The following is a 17,314-nucleotide window of genomic DNA, read 5'->3' on the forward strand; positions in this document are numbered from 1 at the left end:
TAATATTTCTGTATTCAAAATTATATTTAAAACATTAATCTCCACATGAATCTATGAATTTAATTGCACTCATGCCACCTCTGAGCCTCATTAAACGTCTGAAAATGTACCTACAACAAGCCACTTTTGTGTTCTTCTATGCCACCTCTGTAGTACAAATACATTTTTTATTAATACTAATTTCATATGATTGGTACCTTATTTGTCTTATTCTACTTATCATTATATTGTTTTAAATAGAAATTTTAAAAAGCTTATAAACGTAAATTTTTGAATTTGACATATGAAAATGATGCCATTGCAAAAGTAAAAAGAAAATAAGTCACTTTAAGGTGTCAAATGTCACCTCGTATTAGGAAGGCAAATTTTTTTATCAGAATTTTTGATTATGGATCAGAAGGTGCTCCTAATTTTTTTTTAAATGAGGAGGACAAGTGCTCCTAAAAAGAAAAGTAAGCATAGAACCATGTAACATATTAGATCCGGGCATGAGTTCTTAAAGAGACAGCAGCCTAAATAAACCCGCTGCTGTCTTTCATTATACAGCGAAGACTATCCAGTGTTATTTTACAGTTGAATAGATTAGTTAGACCTAACTGAAAAAACGTAAGTACTGATCATTTCATTTGTATCTTGTTATTGTTTTTGTTTGTGTGCTATTAATTGTCATTAATTTGTTCTTATTTTATTATTTACTATTTACTTGTCTTTTTCAGTTAAAATAAATTCAATTCTGAGTGCAGGTGATTCTTGGGTGGGTAGGGGGTGTGTTCCATGGGAAATGCCACCACAGCTGGAAAAAATCCTAGAGGAAACACTGCATACATTTAATAAAATTAGAAAAATGCATATACAAACGTAAAAAGAAAATGCCCCTGTAAATCACTTTGAGTCAAATGTCACCTCGTATTAAGAAGGCTATTTTTTTATCAGAATTTTTTATTATTGATTAGAAGGTGCTCCTAAATTTTTTTAATTAGGAGGACAAGCTCTCCTAATTACAAGAAGAAAAACACAGCTCTTAAACTGGGTGTGTGACAGGTATGGCTGTGGAATGGGGTTTGGCCGAGGAAAACATTTCAGTCAAAAGATTTTTTTTGCTTTAACCCCTGCATTAAAGAAATCTTCTGAATCATGAAGAAAATTTCTGAATGGTGCAGTGTAGCTACCAAATCAAACACGGCTCTATAACACGTCATTGATTCTCATGTCTCCTGTGTCGTGACAAAACTTACATCAGACCTGACGAAACACATATTTGTGTGAGTGAACGATAAATTTTCATTTTTTGGGTGAACTATTCCTTTAGCACTTTATATACACATACAGAGCAGAAAGTATTACATGGACTTCACTATGAATGATTGGCAGACAGGTGGGAGCAGAAACAATGGCACACAGAGTTTATTACAATATATGACAAAAGGAAAGATGTTGTTAGAATGCTGTAATAACTTAAAACCACAGGGGATCATAACCGATTCAAACACATTCTACATTGGATTTTCCACTCGCCAAATAAGTACGATTTGTGAACACCTGCAGACATAGTAAGATAGTTTCCTTTACGGCTCAGGTTCACAAGCTGAGAATTGCAAGCAAAATCCAAAACACAGCCCATAAATCACCGAAAATGGAACAGGTTTGTTTCTCTCGCTAAAGGCAATGCCCTCTATATGCACAACAGACAAAACTTCTCTTTCTTTCTATTTTTTTCCAATCTGTAAATTATAAATATGACATGGGTGCTTGGAACGTTTCGCTTGAAACTAAAATGGCAAAATGGAGTCATCACAAACACCCCTTGGAAGATGATTCAGAAAAAAAGGAGATACCTTTTTGCTAAGTTTCAACAGAGAAGAGGATCTGTTTTGGTTCTCTTTTCATAAAAAGCTTCAGCGTGTTGCTGGGGAGAATGCAGAGTCCCCAGAGGTGACAAACAGCCCTTATTACTGCCAATCTACGCCTACCTGCGTCTCAAAGGATGTCAGGATCCAACCTGCCAGCCCTTTGCTCATGATACTGAGAAGATCAAACATGAAGTGTTTAAAAGGAGTGGGGAAAACAGGAAGTTGGGCTGCAGTATGTGAAGGAGTCTGGAGATTTGCACACACATGGAAATGTGTAGCCCTGATACGAAGGGCTCTGTTGTCTGGGAGACACATCTTACGTTTAAACTAAAATGCAGCATCGCTGTCTGTCACTGATAGTGCATGTCTGAATGTCAAATCATTCTGCTTTAGGCACAATGCTAATTTACATTTCATTGACATAAATAATGGCACCTTCTGATAAGTATGGTTTTAATAGGTTGATCATTGTATGAAACAGGTGCCTTTCCTATTTTAAAAAAATGCTGATTGTTTTAAGTACATTAAGTGCAATAGCAGGACTAATAATGTGCTTAGTGTTGGTAAATTGCCAATGTAAAGATAAATGACAATTAAAATATAAAACTAAGGGCCAGTTTTAGGCACAAACAGTCTTTTGGCGTTAAAATAGTACTGTCAGGTTTTAGTAAAGATGCACAGTGAAGAATTAGCGCTGAAAAGGCGTGGACACAGTTATTTTTGCACCTGACCTTATTGAATTTAGTTCTACTAACGTTTGCGCTCATCAAATTACTGGTATTTGCGCCAATTATTTAACATCCACAAAAAGCATGTCTTAACTTTTGCGCATGAAATTTATTTATTTTTTTTCACTTTGTGAACTAAAATCTAATATATAAAATCTAATATAGATAGATAGGTTGATTTGTGGTCCGTAAAGATAGAAGATAGAAATTAATAACATAACATTTATAATATTACAAAAGTATTTTTTTTAAATACTGTTCTTTTAACCTTTCTATTCCTAAATAGATTAATCTATTTTTTAAAGCAACACAGCTTCAAAAACAGTATTAAGCAGCACGATTATTTTGAACCCTTATAATAAGTAATTATTGAGCAACAATAAAGAATAAGTTTTTTTTAAATATTATAATAGAAAACAGTTATTTTACATTGTAATAATATGTATAATACTGACATGTATTGATATGTATATGATTTTATGATTTCTGTATTTTCTGTCAAATAAATGCTGCCTTGGTGAGCATAAGAGGCTTCTTTCAGAAGCATAAAGAAACTCCAACCTTTTGAATGGTAGAATATTTTATATCTATAAATCTGTAGTGAGAGAAAATGATAGATATACATAGATAAACAGATATAGATCATTTTACTTGTTTGTAAGTTTAAAACACTAACACACTCTCAGAAAAAAGGATATAAAAGCTGTCACTGGAGCGGTACCTTTTCAAAATGTACTAATATGTATACTATTTAGGTAACAATATGTACTTTTAAGGTACCAATGTGCACCCTTTAGGAGTAAATACGTTTTAAAAAGTGCACCTTTTCAAAAAAAGGTACCGCCACAGTGATGGCTTTTCTGACTTTTTTCTGAGAGTGTACTAACGCATAATAAAAGTTTGCATCAGCTTAACTTAATTTTAAAACATGCACATGGGGAACAAAAAAGGCACCTGTTTTGTAAAATGACCCAGATGGGAGCTCGTTTGTGTGTCTCTGTCTTTCGTCTCTCTTGAACTCTTCATCCTTTTTTCTCTCTGCCCCTTTTTTCTCTCAGAGCAAAGTGAACCTCTGAAAAATTAATTTGCACAGTGCCGCAGTTTGGTGCAGCTATGTTAATTCTATATAGGTGCACTAAAGTGTCTCATGCCTGGAGGGTGCACCTGCAGCTGAGCCGACTGCAGGTGTTGGATAAAGCATCAAGACAATCTCAGAATCCCCTTGTTTTTAAAGCCCATGTGGAAAAAATGCAGGCTCTGAAGTAACTAGCTCGTGACATTTTGGTAATTAGCCTCTTGACATAATTCAAAAGGAAAGCATTATCTGCTAATATGCTTATGACAGAGGTGAAAACCCTGAAAGAACATTTGAGTGGGTTCACACTCGTTAGTGACTGAGTTAAATATATCAATGACATCACTCAAGAGTCAATTAATAGAGCCTCTGAGGTTCATTCAAACGTGTCATTCACTTCGCTTTAGAAAAACACACCGGAATTAAAATGCAGTCGTCACTATTGTAAGACAGATATTGTGATTCTTAAAGTCAATAATGAGTTTGAATGCCTTTAATGTTCTCGACTGCTAACCTCACAGAAGATACAATCTCTGCCAGTCTGTTTCAGGCGAATGCATTATAATCACCGAACAGATCTGATCAGTCTAATTACATTTAACATCCAGCTATTTCCAAGAGACATTTGTACTAATGTAAGAAAAGTATGAAAGTGGATCCATTTGGATAATGTTCCTCACGTCTAAAATGCGCTTACATATGTCCATCTTAAAAGCAACATTTAAATGCTCATTTGAGCTCATTGGCCTTTCTCAAGCAATTTCTGCAATTACAAACCTCGTCTATGTTAGCCTGCGAGATAACTTTACCATAGTGACATCAGTCAGCTAAATTCACAACAGCCCAATATAATCATTGAAAACCAAATGCTTAAGGTTTAGAAGGTATGAAAACGCATACATGATCAACAAACATAACAGATTTGTCCAGTCACGACATTAGTTTGTTGGCTAATCTAATTAGTGTCGCACATTTGATTTGAGTGTAGAGACATGTTAAAGGGATAGTTCACCCAAAAATGAAAATTTGATGTTTATCTGCTTACCCCAAGGGCATCCAAGATGTAGGTGACTTTGTTTCGTCAGTAGAACACCAACGAAGATTTTTAACTCAAACCGTTGCAGTCTGTCAGTCATATAATGTCAGTCAATGGTACCCACGGCTTTGAGAGAAAAAAAAAAACACACGGACAAAATCAAATTAAAACCTGCGGCATCGCGAGGTCTTTAGACACGAAACGATTGGTCTGTTGTGTGAACGAGCTCAGGACAGTTGGACCGGGCGGTGGATCAGAGGTAAAAAACAATATAAATACTGTTCACAGACTGATCGTTTAGTGTCTAAAGACCTCAATGTATCATCACGAGCCGCATGGTTTAATTTGGTTTTGTCTGTGTATGTTTGGTTTTTTCTCTCAAAGCCATGCATACCATTGACTGACATTATATGACTGACAGACTGCAATGGTTTGAGTTAAAAATCTTTGTTTGTGTTCTACTGAAGAAACAAAGTCACCTACGTCTTGGATGCCCTTGGGGTAAGCAGATAAACATCAAATTTTCATTTCTGTGTAAACTATCCCTTTAATGTTTTGCTCTAAAATATAAATTACACACAGTCATACCTCAAATGTGAGTTTTGAAACCAATGTGTGCTTAAAAAGGAAAGCGTGAATCGTTTGACATCAACATTAGTTGTAGCCCTTAGGTTTTAACGGCTTCTACATAATGGTTTTAAAATTCACTTTTCAGGTATGAATGCGTGTTATTTATGTTGTAGGCCATTACTTTTCCAAGAAATATTAAACCTGTTTCTTGACAAAGTGTCTTATGACTGCAAACTAAAGAGATTTATTCACCTTTAGAGATGCTGGAACAAGTGGCAATTAGAACGACGTTTCATGTTTTCATGGCTCTGATAATGCGCTTCCACACGTGGGCTGTGTTTGAAAACGAAATGATAGGAAATAATAATACACATTGAAGTTACGGAGCAAGATAATGCGGTTTATCTCTAGCACATGCAATTGCACAGGTCATTCGATAGTGTATTCTGTGTTGCCCACAGTAAATAATAGCTCTTGTATGCACCACTTGCTGGCCCCTCAGAGCCACTTTGCACACATAATTATGTAATCATGCTCATCTTGCCTGCTGAAAGCCTGAGATGGATCTGACAATTGGAGGCATTCATGCTTTTGACAACCGCACCATAATCACCCATCTGATTCTTTCCCAGCTCCTCTGTTTCGATAAACATCAATCCCAACCATACAACCATGACAAACAATCAGGGATTTTCATCAGATCAAAATGCAGCACAAAGCCACAATACAATAATTTGGCGTTTCGTGTCTAAAAACAGAATCTGACCCTAATCCATTAAACATTTAGGATTAATGGTTGCAAAATGGTCCTAATTAATTCATAAAAAGATCTATATTGCAATTTCTTTGAGGCGTGAAATTCATGGTCCATTGAATTTAATAGATGTAAATGATGGATTATAATTTGCAGTAATCCATTACCAAGTGATTACCTTTTTTCTTCAACAATTTGCAGCAAGCCGCATTGTTTCTCAATAAGTTTTCTCGGTGCTTGAGTGAAATCGCAACCACAGAACAGTCACAAGATTTCAAACCAGAATAACACCTTGATTTTTGCTCCAAGCACTCCAATGTTTCTAGATGGAGGCTAACAGTAATGAACACTCAGATGAGGTTTTCCCCTAACTTTACATTCTGACACAAAAAGAGGTCAGTTTCTTGGACCCAAATTAAGAGTCCAAAAAGCCAGGTTAATTTGCATTTGTCATTGATGACTTTTCATTGAAAATCCTTTATGGTCTTGGCCTGGGCTTAAATTGTGCCAATGAAATCAAACCAATAGGTAATACAGAGCAGCAGTCAGGAGTACAACTACGTATCTAAAGGATGATAAAATATACTTAGGTGAGAGCATCCATAAACAAAATAGATAGATAGATAGATAGATAGATAGATAGATAGATAGATAGATAGATAGATAGATAGATAGATAGATAATTTATCCCTGTGTCAGCAGTCATTACTCCAGTCTTCACTGTCACATGATCTTTCAGAAATCACTTGATGTTGAAAACCATTTGGATGCTTAATAATAAAAAGTGTTTAAAGATTACCGAAAAAAAATAATAAAAACTACTATAAAAACAAAACAAGGAAATCAAGAAGCTATAATAGAACTTCATGACAGCTATAAATACCTACACAGACCTTTTATGAAAAATGATGGCATATGGTGCAAAACATTACTGATCTGTTTATCATATTCATCCCATTATAACTGATGCATCCAAGACTATCAAAAACTCATTCTCACAGTTTCAACAAAACCTCATCTTTGTCAGCCAGCCAGATAACTTACTGACATATTTAAATCAGCAAAATTTGCAAAACCATTCAATACCAAAAAAACCCTAATGTTTCAGTTTGCAAAGCATACAAACATGTATAAAATCAACACAGGTTCACAAGATGTAGTGACGACACAACATTGATTAACTAGACCGGGACACTCTCACCCTGGCTTCAGGGCTGTCAGGACATCCTTACTGCTCACCCCTGACCAGACAAGACAGAGGAAAGTTACCATCTCAACAGAAAAGATCATATCAATCATAGAAATATGCTAATATGCAAATATCCTTGGAACTTCACTGATGCACATTATGATACTTTTCTTTGGCTTAAATTAGCAAGCTACAAAAAGGCCATTTGAGGCCTTTGGAGGTAAAATCAAGCATGAAGATCTTACAATTAATATTTATCTAAATATTAATGTAAATATTACAGTGTCACTTTAAAAGGGTAAAACCCCAAAACGGTTATCCATTGTAAGTGAAAATTTGTTTTTAAAAAAAAAAAACTTAAAAAGGTGAAATGAACCATTAAAACCAATTGTACTAAATTGCCACTTTTGTCACAAAACACTTCTAATGTCTCTTAATACCTAATCAAACAGTCTACTGTGCAGCTCATTCCATTTCCTATGACCATCTCTAATAATTGTTTGAATCATGTACACTGGCAGGTATAATTACAGAGCAGCCGTTACATACTGTGAATAGCGTGATTCATTTGATTATAAAATATGCCATTTCATTCTCAATAGGCTTCCGTGGGTCTCCATCCAATGGAAATTGCTCAGGGCTTTCGATTCAAACACACATACGGGCCAGGCGCTGACATAAACACAAGAGATTTAACTCAGAAAAACTGTATAAACATTTATTTTCTTGTCTACTGCCCACCTTCAACAAACATTTGAATAAAACCAATTATTCCACCTTTACAGCTACAAGGTTTCCCTACCATGCCAAATGAGTCAATATAACAATCAATCTAGTGTTAAACTGACATTTTCTTTACAGAAAAAAAAAAACCATAAAGGTTACCTGTATGAAGCCCTCTCAGTCTCTGTTTTGTCCTTGTCAAAGGGAAGGGTCCTAGTATGAGAAAAAACACAATCACAGGTGCAGATTACTATTCCACATACGAATGCCAAGGAGTGAGGCTCACATAAAAGAGAAATCAGAAGTATAGTTTCACAAACAAATAAATAATAAAAAACTTTACATGAAAAATACAGGTGCTTTCTGGACAGTTTTAGATCACAATTTCTTATCTCAAACAGAATTTCCAAATGAAATAAATGATTCTATGGCGAATCGAAGTGAAAACAATGTCTAAATCATTCATTCAAGCATGCAGCTACTGATATCACAAACATAAAATGGTGTGTGTTTTCACTTTAATCAGGGAACGTTTGTAAGACTCCAGCAGTTTGACACAATGTCAGCCTACAACACAAGTCAGCCTAGCAACAAGACAAACACAGCAACAATATTACAGTAATATTATTCCACTAAAGTACACTGAGGTGATTTTCAATATAATCAATAACTGGTCTGATATCCATGGACGATAGGGAATATTAACCAATCAGAAATGTGTTTCTAAACGAACATTTGCTAGATAGATAGATAGATAGATAGATAGATAGATAGATAGATGGTATTTTATTCATAGGAATGTCTATGACAGCTACTCCTGCAGTTATGACACAAGGCATGCTGAGATGAGCCAAACTCCATCTTGTATTAAAACTGCAGGATATAAATTATAAATGCTGCAAGTCTTGGTTTGAAAATGGCGCTGGACTTGCAAAGGCCAGACAGATAATTAGTCTTCCATTCGTTAAGCCTGGAGGACAGATAAGGGGTCCTTTTGTATTGTCCCATATTACACTTTAGTTGTTAAAACTAACTCCAAGGAGAGCAATTCCAACTAAATCATATCCAGTAGGTTCAGCTGTCTCTCAGTGATAAAGCTACAACAGTTTTTGCACAAACAAACGCTGAATAAATGTTTTCCTTCTTCGATAATGAAAATGTCTCAGAGACAGGTGAACCTCAAGTAAACATGCTGAACATATTGAGCACGCGGTGACACGATTTCTAACCGATCTAATCAGTCATATATCCGCAGTTGCATTCGTTGGCTTATGACTTTGTCATTTTGTGCGTGTGCCGCAGATGATAGATGAGTATAGCCAAACGCATTTTCAGCCCTGTGGTCTACTCCCCTCATCGAAAATGAAGTCTATTTTGAACACGCGCACGTTCACAGCTGTGGTTGGACATGAAACAGCCAAAACCGATTGAGTGCTGAATTGGACTGACAGTTGAAAGAAAAAATCCGGCTCTAGTGAAGAATCTAGATCACACAAAATCTGACACGTGTCTTAGGCACACATCACGCCTTTCTCAGTTCAAAGTGGACCCCTGGTGTTCGAATCTTTTTCAACGACCATGAAAAGACTCCTTAGTGTCTTTACTTGCATGATGTCCACGCTTGTTCATCTGATATAGAGCTGATTTTTAATTCAAACATGTAACAATCAAAATAAGTTAGTTACCAGATACTAAATCAACCCGTCTTTAACCAAGGGGAGGCGCTGTTTCTTTGGTTTAAGATCAAATAGGTGACCCGAGAAGGTGTCAGTCACCTGGAGAGAGGTGTTCACATTCCCGCTCAAACTGGCTCAAGATCGCCAGAACTGTTCCACGACTTCTGCTAGGTAAATGCCACGCAACTGATGCTTTAAAGAGCCGTAGATCATAAAAAGAATCAAACTCTGGGATAATGTACAGTCAGATGGTCGCTATTGCAAAATAAAGCTCAACTGCTCATTACGTGGATATAATACACACAAACACCACACATAGGCCTATAAATGGTGATATTCTAAAATAGAATAATTTCTAATATATAGCCTACAGTAATTAATTAATAGCCAACTACTATGCAAAGGGTATTTTTGAATATAATCAATACCTGGTCTGCTTTCCATGGACAACAGTGAATTTTAGTAGTGAGGGTTTTGAAACCAACATTTGCGATATATAGCTATATTACATAAAAACAGAACTTAAAACATTGCTCTGCCAGAATAGATGACTACTGCCAGATGGTGTAGTTGCATCATCTACCAGCATGGCAGGGACCAACTAAACCATGACCCCTTGATGCCAAATAATATTTCACATTGAGGCCAAACATGTGGCTTCAGCTGTTAATTATTAATAACACACTTAGCCAAGTTGTATCTGTAATTAAGATCAAGCTAAAACATAGTTGGACTTCTCATCTTTCCGATCATATGGTTTGTTAATTGGTTTCAGAGGTCTTGTAAAGTGTAATTATATTCAAATTGACATGTTCTTACCTGGAGGGTCCTGTAAGGTCCTTCAACAGTTCCAGTAAATGAATATTAAGAATTAGTCTTCATTAAAAACAAAAAAACAGACAGCTCTTATGACCATTAAACACAGCTAATTAATGTTAATGCCCTAAACATAAGGAGACCTTGAAGTCTTTCCCCTCAGGCCATTCATTTTGGAGGGTCAGGAAGTTAAGTTATTCATAATGAAACAGCTGCATCAAATTGAAAAGAGAAAGACAAAAGATGAATCTACTACTGTACTGCTATTACTAATACAAGCCATTTTGTCCCTCTCTTAAAAGAGAGCAACACTGTAATTGAGAATGAATAACCCCTGTAAGACCACTTTGTTCTCATAGGGCAACCTCTTAATTTTGCATTAGGACAAAATATCATTAGATATGACAACACTAGAGTAGCCCATGTAAATTTTCTCTCTTGTCATCTAATATGAAAAAACAACAAAACAAATGCAAATTTAATGCTAGAGCTCATCCCAGATAGCAAGCACACTCGGGCCGATTCTGGCTGAAATGCAGCACTGTCGGCTGTCACGACATCGGTGAGAAGATCATCGGCCAGAGCCGCGCCGACTCTACAAAACACTTCTGGCCGACAGACGGCTTTTTCTCTCTGGGCCGATCTCGGCTGAAAGCTGTTGTAGGTGCGGCAGATCAGCACTCGGTGTAGTTGCATGAATTTACCTTCAGCCCGAGTTGGTTTTGTCGCCGGCGGGCCGCTGCTAGAATGAAGCAGATCAGCCGCTGAGAGAAAGATTTGGCGGTTAACGTAATCCTGAGGAGATTTCGGCGGGCACAGTTCTCAAGAGGAATACTTCAGCTGCAAAAAGGTAAGTTAAGTTATTTAATGATCAATCTAGAGTTGTTTGATGTTTAAATGCCAGGAAGAGTATAGTTTTTAGATGATTTCTGTTAGGTTTGCGATGATAACATAGCGTCAGAAAAATCATTCGGTCCCGGATAACGTATAGACGGTTTCATCGGGCGCACGCGCCTGGACCGAAGTTAACTTCCGGTCTGTGTTTGTTTATCGGTCTTGTTAGTGGCGCCGGCTACAAACGCAGTTAAAGTTAAAGTGATGAGTAATGAAGTTGGGCTCAGGTTGTTGTGCTGTGGGATTTGTTTCACATACATTTATTTATGTGTGGCGACCTGCCACGATATCAAAACGGACCGATTTTCCAAATGGCTTCGTTGAATAAACATGAGCAGGTAATGCACGTTTAAAAATCAAAACGAGGCGCGGGTGTTTTTATATCACTGTATTTCTGAAGGACAACTGTCTTTAGAAAATGTTCGATGTCATTTTCATTTCATCTAGCAAGTTATATGCCTGATAAAGCAGCGTTTGTAAGCTCAGCGCTGCTTTGTGTAACGTAAAGCCCAACAGCCGTTTCCGGGGAAACCTCTAGTTCTCCCGCTTTAAAGCGCCTCCTGCTGGCAGAGAATGAATTTGCATTTTTGATAAGTCCGTCCAAGTAGTTATCGCTGCATCTCAGTCCGTCTGATTTACGCAGCAAACATATTTTGCTTGTTATCAAAACATAATCTACTCTAGAGGGATTTAGCTGTTGTTACTGATTGTTTTTGGATGTCTACCGGAAGTTAAGTTAGGGCCACAAAAGCGCGCATGCGCAGTAATGTTTGTTTATGTTGTTGCCGTTGAAACCATAGACATATAAATACCTAGACGCCTCATTGGCCGCTTCGGTCCGTTGCTGCGATACGTCAACACGTCCGCCATGTTTGTGAGGGCAAGACTGCCTTAAAAACAAATGGAGGTAAACGGGGAGCTGCGGTTTTCGGGATAAAACACGATAACGTTTACATTTATCAACCAATTTCAGTGGTTTGTGATCTACATGGAGTTAAAAATAACTCTGCCTCTAGTTATTCAGTTAGGCTTGGAAAATTAATAATTTTCTTAAGAAATTGTAAAAGCTCACACTCACACTCTTGTTGATTTGGTTGATTTTTTTCGGTTAACAATTCTAATATTGATGTAGTATAACTGTGACATATACTTGTAATGTAATTTTAATGTACTAAATGAAATTAAGTTTCTCTGTCTTCAACCCCAACATTTGAGCTTTTCTCGTGCTTCAGGTCAGAACACAGCTCGTTCCCTTTGAAATACTGAGGGGGGAAAAAATCGAAATAATACATCTTTAAGTACTAATAATTTACCATCATTGAGAAAATTTAATAAAACCAGCGAATACAAATCAAAAGGGACACACTGGTAGTCTGCTTTCTATTTTCATAGCACTCTATAGGCTACAGATAAAAACTCTACAAGCAATAACAAATATAACTGATAATTCTTTATGGATCCAGTAAAACTTACAGTTACTAATATGCACTGATGCACAGTAAAAATATAGTAAAAGTGATATGTAACATTAAAATGTATATGTAGTACAAGTTGTAGTAAAGTGAATAATATTAAAAGCAAGTACAACAGCACAATAACATAACTGATATAATAGATTTATAATAGCACAAATTATATGTGTAATACAATAATAAATAAATGAATAACAATAGATAGCAAGTAGAATATGTAATATCAAGGGTGGAATAATGCAGAATAGTCAATAATGAAGAATAAATTAATAGTAAATTATAAATAATCGTGAAAAGTACAGTTTTATAATGGTATTTGTATAATAATTATTAAACAAAGACAACTAATGACAAGCAAAAAATTGTGGTCATGAATTCCAAATTGTTTAATTAATGAGCTCCTTGAGTATTTTATATATATATATATATATATATATATATATATATATATATATATATATATATATATATATATATAATATATAATATATATATATATATTAATTGTGACAACAAAACCTGACTAATAAAGACTAATTCTCCACTGCTTCCCTCAAGATTTTCCTATATTTTCTAATGAGGTTTTTCAATGAATGAGTAAAATAATGTAAACAACTTGACAAAGCTTGACATTTTGCTCTACAATGCAAATTACACACATCCATGCAGAAAACACATTTTGAAGCAGTCGTTTATTTTTCAATATATGTTACTACATAGGAATGTTTGGGGTGTGAGTGTGTGCAGTTTACGTTGTACAACAAAATGTCAAAGTATAGTTATGTTTAACACAGACCAGATTATGACATGCCCGCCCCCAAAAACTTTCTATAAATCAAAATTAATAATCATTATTACAACATAAAGAGCAATAATAAACAATGATTTTGTTATGATATTGCAGCTTCACTCACTAAGGAGTTCCTGTGTTTCTCATTTCTAGGCTATTTACATTATGCAGTTTTTGTGTAAATGCACATACAGTAGTACATGATCAGCATTAAACAGCCTGTGTAAATAATTTAAAATGCAGTCTATAGTATTGTGATTGACTGAAAAAACTGGTTATTTTTAAATATTTGACAAAAATAACAGAAACATTTAATAAGGTAATTATATTGTTATAAAAGTTACCCTTACAAAGGTTAAAAAATGCTCCTGGAAGTCTGTTCCGGGGAGAGAGAGTGGTTTTAATATGATCAGGGTCATTCTGGCCATTCATTCAGGGCTATTCTGGGTTTTAACGAGTACAAATACAACATTAGGCTGTGGAGGTGTAGCCTAGTCTCTAGGAAATGCAGGAAACATGCTTTCTTCAGCTTTCCTTAAGGCTTGCTTTGTCCTGTTTGCAGTTGGCTAAAAAAGAAAAAAAACAAATAATTTATATAATCAGTCCACAGTTTTATGATAAGCTATGAAATCCTTATAATCTAGTGATGATAAACTTGCTCTTTGTAAATGAGAAGTGAAATTAAAGAGAGATGCTTTAGCTCCATCCCTATCCTGACAGTCTGACACGGTCTTGTCAAAGTGCTCACTGTATATATTGTGCTCATAACACAATTTAGTTTATGATATGAACTACAATATAAGTTAAAACTTAATAAGAATTAATTTAAACTTTGATTTCTTATAAAGTCTCAGCTTTCACTGCTTACTTGCCATATCCCTAGCTATTAATAGTCTGACACTGGCTAATTAAGCTGTCGACATAATGCTAAAAATGACCAAAAAAACATCCAGAAACAAGTGTTCAGTCTTACCTGTGAAAGATAATACCCCGAGATCTGTTGTTATTAATGTGCGACGGTCTGTAGATGCCCAAGCTGCCGACGAGTCAGGTATGTTTTCTTCTGTCCCGGTATGAGAGTTCTGGAGAGTTGCCCGCACCAATATGGCGGCGCCGTTGACGTGCGGTCGAGCGGCCAATGAGGCGTCTAGGTATTTATTATGTCTATGGTTGAAACCGTGTTGATGAGTAACGTTAGGCCTAACTGTCAGGCGCGGTGTCTTTAGGAAAACAATATGTAATTTTTTTTTAATATGAAAAACCGATGAGCTGTATCCAGTGCACGATAATGTTAGGTAATTAAATTGTAATGAGTTAAATTCTATTTTGTTTGCTAGAATTCATTCGTCTTTTTCAAGGAGCGATCGTTATTGAATCAAAGGAGTCGGACCGCGCTGCTGGCGCCATAAACATCATACGAGTGACTCTCTGATTCGATTCACTTAACCATTCAAATGAGTCATTTGTTTGTGAATCAAACTGAGCACGCTGTTGTAGCATTACACCTGCCAAGACAATTCAATATGTGCAATCTGAATTTAATAATAATATTTATTTTGTGGTAACACTGCCGTGTGGGAAGCTCTGACAGAGAAAAACATTATAGATACGTAAGAGGGAGCCGTAAAATGTAAGTGCATCATCTTTTCTTGAATGGAGGCCTAATCCGTCTGCTGCACTTGAGCAGGTGCAGTTTTTAGAGTGAATGAAAACTTTTGAAGCATAGATATGCCGTATGATGTGATTAAAATCATACTTATTTTACTGTGGTGGGGATTATTATGAGCAAACAAACTTAAAAAGTTTAATCTGAACACTATATATGTGTAATCTGACATTTATTTATTTTTACAGAAATTCTGAGCTGCTGCATGAACATTCATCAAACATATAAGGTGCGAATTCTGGGTCTGGTCCTAATGATTGTAAAAAGCTGTAATGCTTAAGATTAAATAATTACCTTACAATATATATTTGTACATATTTCAAGGTTGCAATTTGGAAAAAACTTTCAAGCTAATGCTGCTGAAATGCAGGTCAAGGGGACTATGAAGAGGTGGCTCCAGCTGATCAAAAGGGTGGACTTCAGGAGGCAGACACACTCTGTGAGTTTAAAAGACCCATCTCTTTAACCTTCCATACACATGACACTATCACATTTCTATAATTCAAATCTCTTAAAGGATTTTTATGCTGCACCAATTAGGGTAAGAAGCAACACTTGGCAACACTTCCTATAATATCTAATGTACTTGTTAATTTGTAAGAAGAATGACATCAATGCTTATATTAGTTGCTTATAAACTGTCTCACCCTTATTCCTAGGTTACAGTAATCAGCTGATCCATTCGGTATCCAGACCAGACGGTGGACCTGCACCCAGGAACGACCACAACACATCCCTGAATGTCAGCGGAGACCATGTCAGCTAGATGACAGATCCCTGTGAAGACCTCATTGATGGCTCCAGCACAGATCCTCAGCAAAGACTACAAGAACCAGACAAGCCCTCTGCACAGACCCTTTTTACCAGCTTCACCTGCTAGCGTGATATTACTTCATGCAGAAGAAGTTGGATGAAATATTCTGAATGATATCAATCCACAATCTGACTTGTGATGCAGCCTGGAATAATCACACCACGTTCATTCGTTTGGCCAGACGAGAACTGGTTTCCTGACTGAGCCGGGTCTTGTTTGGGTTTGGGTTCCTTGTCACTGTTGCCTTTTGTCTTGCTTGGTTGAAGACACCTAATATTCAGCAATATTATTGACTTGACTGCACTGACACCATTTGATGAGAACTGAACTGAATTATGACACACAATGTTTTATATATGAAGAGTTTATTTACAAAAACAGATAACTCTGTTTTTAAATATTTTTAAAAATCATGTTTTTTTGTTATTATTTGTTTTTATTGTTTCGTGTTAGTTAGCTAGTATTTATTAGTTATTCTTTACCTAATCAAAATAACCTGAATGCAGTTTGATTGAGATTAATTGGAATGCACAATGAAAAACATGATTTTTAAAAATTGTTAAAACGAAGTTATCTGTTCCATAAATGAACTCTTCATATATATATATATATATATATATATATATATATATATATATATCTCAGTAAATATAATTTACTTGTTACTTTGTGGTTTAAAAAGTGTGAATGTTTATACTGTAGTGCATTTGTTCATATATATATTTATATTAAAGTATTTGGTAATTTTATAATTAAAGCCTTTTTAATGTTTTTAAATGGTTGTATTTGTGTTTCACTGCTGAATTACATTTAGCAGTTTCTGGGCCACATTCGGCCCGGGAACCAAGCCGAGTCTCAGCCAGATCTGACGTAAAGTGTCTGGGCCAGACCTGGGCCACATAAAATAATAGAAGTCACTCTACAGTATGCAGGCCAGATCTGGGCCACGTCAATAAATAAGAGTCATTTTACAGGGCGTGGGCCGCATCTGGGCCAGAGGAAATTGTTTGAGTCTGTTTTCAGTGTGTGTGCCAGCTTTGGGCCGGGGACCCAGCCAGAACTGGGCCAAAAGCTAAGCAAGGTTGTAGCCCAGAGGTGGGCCAGACAAATTTTGCTATCTGGGATGTTATTTCTGAAATTAAGTGAAAGGCGTATTATATAACAGGCAATGATTCAAATATAACCTTGATATTGGGGTGGTTCATCACTGCATTTCATTCATTTTCAAATTCAGTGTGACTCAGCCTGTGTCAGTTTCTTC

General features: G+C 36.0%; 2 long non-coding RNA genes across 4 annotated transcripts in view; one reads left to right on the plus strand and one right to left on the minus strand.

The window, feature by feature from the left end:
* The window catches only part of LOC131548431 (uncharacterized), an 81,767-nt gene extending 70,510 nt beyond the window's left edge, over positions 1–11,257 (minus strand). For both annotated transcript variants that reach the window (XR_009273150.1, XR_009273151.1), the window contains exons 1-2: positions 11,122–11,257; positions 8,088–8,138 (exon numbers count right to left, since the gene is read on the minus strand). This is a non-coding gene — a long non-coding RNA (uncharacterized LOC131548431). The remainder of the gene's footprint in view (positions 1–8,087; positions 8,139–11,121) is intronic.
* LOC131548430 (uncharacterized) lies at positions 10,984–16,409 on the plus strand. 2 transcript variants are annotated; one of them, XR_009273147.1, is made up of 4 exons: positions 10,984–11,267; positions 15,428–15,468; positions 15,564–15,678; positions 15,899–16,409. It is a non-coding gene; the product is annotated as an uncharacterized LOC131548430 (long non-coding RNA). The 2 variants fall into 2 exon arrangements; XR_009273149.1 differs by lacking the exon at positions 10,984–11,267 and adding an exon at positions 15,006–15,203.
* The last annotated feature ends 905 nt before the right edge of the window (positions 16,410–17,314 follow it).

This window comes from Onychostoma macrolepis, chromosome 10 (genome assembly GCF_012432095.1).
Source record: "Onychostoma macrolepis isolate SWU-2019 chromosome 10, ASM1243209v1, whole genome shotgun sequence".
NCBI lineage: Eukaryota > Metazoa > Chordata > Actinopteri > Cypriniformes > Cyprinidae > Onychostoma > Onychostoma macrolepis.